The sequence below is a fragment of the Oncorhynchus keta genome, unplaced genomic scaffold (assembly GCF_023373465.1).
Source record: "Oncorhynchus keta strain PuntledgeMale-10-30-2019 unplaced genomic scaffold, Oket_V2 Un_contig_14723_pilon_pilon, whole genome shotgun sequence".
Taxonomy (NCBI): Eukaryota; Metazoa; Chordata; class Actinopteri; order Salmoniformes; family Salmonidae; genus Oncorhynchus; species Oncorhynchus keta.
The window spans coordinates 1-4341 of NW_026278907.1; the positions used below are offsets into that span (position 1 = coordinate 1).

General features: G+C 51.6%; 1 pseudogene; it reads right to left on the bottom strand.

Annotated features, from left to right (window-relative positions):
- Positions 1-523: 523 nt before the first annotated feature.
- Positions 524-4097, bottom strand: LOC127918728 (methionine synthase-like; annotated as a pseudogene).
- Positions 4098-4341: the final 244 nt, after the last annotated feature.

The window sequence follows — 4341 nt, forward strand, 5'->3', positions numbered from 1 at the left end:
TGACAACAGGAAGCAGTGTTAGTGACCGCGTTTAGCAGAAAGACGACACAGTCCCAGAGAAATCCCCGGAGCGTGACAACAGGAAGAAGTGTTAGTGACAACAGGAAGCAGTGTTAGTGACAACAGGAAGCAGTGTTAGTGACAACAGGAAGCAGTGTTAGTGACAACAGGAAGCAGTGTTAGTGACAACAGGAAGCAGTGTTAGTGACAACAGGAAGCAGTGTTAGTGACAACAGGAAGCAGTGTTAGTGACAACAGGAAGCAGTGTTAGTGACAACAGGAAGCAGTGTTAGTGACAACAGGAAGCAGTGTTAGTGACAACAGGAAGCAGTGTTAGTGACAACAGGAAGCAGTGTTAGTGACAACAGGAAGCAGTGTTAGTGACCGCGTTTAGCAGAAAGACGACACAGTCCCAGAGAAATCCCCGGAGCGTGACAACAGGAAGCAGTGTTAGTGACAACAGGAAGCAGTGTTAGTGACAACAGGAAGCAGTGTTAGTGACAACAGGAAGCAGTGTTAGTGACAACAGGAAGCAGTGTTAGTGACCTCGTTTAGCAGAAAGACGACACAGTCCCAGAGAAATCCCCGGAGCGTGACAACAGGAAGCAGTGTTGTGACAACAGGAAGCAGTGTTAGTGACCGCGTTTAGCAGAAACACGACACGGGTCTCAACTGACCTTAATGAGCCTGGTGGCTCTGATGAAGTTGATGGCGTACTCGCTGTGTTCCTCCATGCCCGTGCCGATGGTCAGGATGTTGGGGTCAAAGATGATGTCGTTGGGGTCAAAGCCCACCTGAGTTACCAGGAGACGATAGGCTCTGCTGCAGATGTCGACCTTGCGCTCTGTGTCGGTAGCCTGTAGGAAACCAGAGAAGAGCTGTTTCAAGGCCGCGCTCTGTGTCGGTAGCCTGTAGGAAACCAGAGAAGAGCTGTTTTGACCCTCCTCGTCGAAGGCCATAACCACCAGGGCAGCCCCGTAGCGTCTGACAGTCTCACCTGACCCTCCTCGTCGAAGGCCATAACCACCACGGCAGCCCCGTAGCGTCTGACAGTCTCACCTGACCCTCCTCGTCGAGGGCCATAACCACCACGGCAGCCCCGTAGCGTCTGACAGTCTCACCTGACCCTCCTCGTCGAAGGCCATAGCCACCCACGGCAGCCCCGTAGCGTCTGACAGTCTCACCTGACCTCTCCTCGTCGAAGGCCATAACCACCACGGCAGCCCCGTAGCGTCTGACAGTCTCACCTGACCCTCCTCGTTGAAGGCCATAACCACCACGGCAGCCCCGTAGCGCCTGACAGTCTCACCTGACCCTCCTCGTCGAAGGCCATAACCACCACGGCAGCCCCGTAGCGTCTGACAGTCTCACCTGACCCTCCTCGTCGAAGGCCATAACCACCACGGCAGCCCCGTAGCGCCTGACAGTCTCACCTGACCCTCCTCGCTCGAAGGCCATAACCACCACGGCAGCCCCGTAGCGCCTGACAGTCGTAGCTCTCTGGAGAAACCTCTCTTCTCCTTCCTTCAGACTGATGCTGTTCACGATACACTTCCCTGACAACACTTCAGTCCCGCCTTGATCACCTCGAAGTTCGACGAGTCTATACACAGAGGTACCTAGGAGAGGAGAGAGAGGACACCTGGAAGTTAGACAAGTCTATACACAGAGGTACCGAGGAGAAGAGAAGAAAAGAGAAGAAAAGAGAAGAGAAGAGAAGAGAAGAGAATGAGAAGAGAAGAGAAGAGAAGAGAAGAGAGAGAGAGAGAGGACAACGAGGAGAGAGAGAGAGAGAGGACACCTCGAAGTTAGACGAGTCTATACACAGAGGTACCTAGGAGAGGAGAGAGAGAGAGAGAGAGGACAACGAGGAGAGGAGAGAGAGAGGACACCTCAAAGTTAGACGAGTCTATACAGAGGTACCTAGGAGAGAGAGAGAGAGAGGACAACGAGGAGAGAGAGAGAGAGAGGACAACGAGGAGAGGAGAGAGAGGACACCTGGAAGTTAGAGTGAGTCTATACACAGAGGTACCTAGGAGAGGGAGAGAGAGGGGGAGAGAGAGAGAGAGAGGGTGAGAGAGAGAGAGAGAGAGAGGACAACGAGGAGAGGACAGAGATGAGGATCAAGAGGACAACTAGGAGAGGAGAGAGATGAGGATAAAGATGACAACTAGGAGAGAGAGAGATGAGGATCAAAGAGGACAACGAGGAGAGGAGAGAGATGAGGATTAAGAGGACAACGAGGAGAGGAGAGAGATGAGGATAAAGAGGACAACGAGGAGAGGAGAGAGATGAGGATAAAGAGGACAACGAGGAGAGGAGAGAGATGAGGATAAAGAGGACAACGAGGAGAGGAGAGAGATGAGGATAAAGAGGACAACGAGGAGAGGAGAGAGATGAGGATAAAGAGGACAACGAGGAGAGGAGAGAGATGAGGATAAAGAGGACAACGAGGAGAGGAGAGAGATGAGGATAAAGAGGACAACGATGAGAGAGATGAGGATAAAGAGGACAACGAGGAGAGAGATGAGGATAAAGAGGACAATGAGGAGAGGAGAGAGATGAGGATAAAGAGGACAACGAGGAGAGAGATGAGGATAAAGAGGACAACGAGGAGAGGAGAGATGAGGATAAAGAGGACAACGAGGAGAGAGAGATGAGGATAAAGAGGACAACGAGGAGAGGAGAGAGATGAGGATAAAGAGGACAACGAGGAGAGGAGAGAGATGAGGATAAAGAGGACAACGAGGAGAGGAGAGAGATGAGGATAAAGAGGACAACGAGGAGAGAGATGAGGATAAAGAGGACAACGAGGAGAGAGATGAGGATAAAGAGGACAACGAGGAGAGGAGAGAGATGAGGATAAAGAGGACAACGAGGAGAGGAGAGAGATGAGGATAAAGAGGACAACGAGGAGAGGAGAGAGATGAGGATAAAGAGGACAACGAGGAGAGAGAGATGAGGATAAAGAGGACAACGAGGAGAGAGAGGAGGATAAAGAGGACAACGAGGAGAGGAGAGAGATGAGGATTAAGAGGACAACGAGGAGAGAGATGAGGATAAAGAGGACAACGAGGAGAGGAGAGAGATGAGGATAAAGAGGACAACGAGAGAGAGAGATGAGGATAAAGAGGACAACGAGGAGAGGAGAGAGATGAGGATTAAGAGGACAACTAGAGGAGAGGAGAGAGATGAGGATTAAGAGGACAACGAGGGAGAGAGATGAGGATTAAGAGGACAACGAGGAGAGGAGAGAGATGAGGATAAAGAGGACAACGAGGGAGAGAGATGAGGATCAAGAGGACAACGAGGAGAGGAGAGAGATGAGGATTAAGAGGACAACGAGGAGAGGAGAGAGATGAGGATAAAGAGGACAACGAGGAGAGGAGAGAGATGAGGATAAAGAGGACAACGAGGAGAGGAGAGATGAGGATAAAGAGGACAACGAGGGAGAGAGAGAGATGAGTATAAAGAGGACAACGAGGGAGAGGAGAGAGATGAGGATCAAGAGGACAACGAGGAGAGGAGAGAGATGAGGATAAAGAGGACAACGAGGAGAGGAGAGAGATGAGGATAAAGAGGACAACGAGGAGAGGAGAGAGATGAGGATAAAGAGGACAACGAGGAGAGGAGGAGAGATGAGGATAAAGAGGACAACGAGGAGAGGAGAGAGGATAAGAGGAGAGAGAGATGAGTATAAGAGGACAACGAGAAGAGCTGGGTAAGTGACCTTCAGCTTCAGTAAAGGCCTAAAGAACTTCTTCTATAGATGAACTCTGTTCTTAGAGTGATTTCCTGCATCTGCAGGCCCTTCAACAACATGGCTCAGCTTCCTGTAGCTCAGTACATAGTAACATCATCACAGGAAGTGGTTTAGAAAACACGATTAACCGTCGGGAAGCATTCAACAGTACGCAGGTATCTTATCTTTTTGAAATGTCCAGGTGATTCCTACCCTGGCGATGTCAGGCTCGGAGGATATGAGACAGCAGAACCGGGCCATGGCGGCAGGACCCTCCAACATCCCCTCGTCCATGTTGATGTCCAACACCTGGGCTCCCATCTCCACCTGGGTCTTGGCTATGCTCAACGCCTCCTGGAGACAGACAGGGACCGGTTCACAGACAGGGAGACAGACAGGGACCGGGCACAGACAGGGACACGGGACACAGAGGACGACACAGACAGGACCGGTTCACAGACAGGGACGGGACACAGACAGGGACCAGGACACAGACAGGGACAGGGACACGGACACAGGACAGGGACACAGACAGGACACGGGACACAGACCGGGACACAGACAGGGACCGGGGACACAGACAGGGACACAGACAGGGA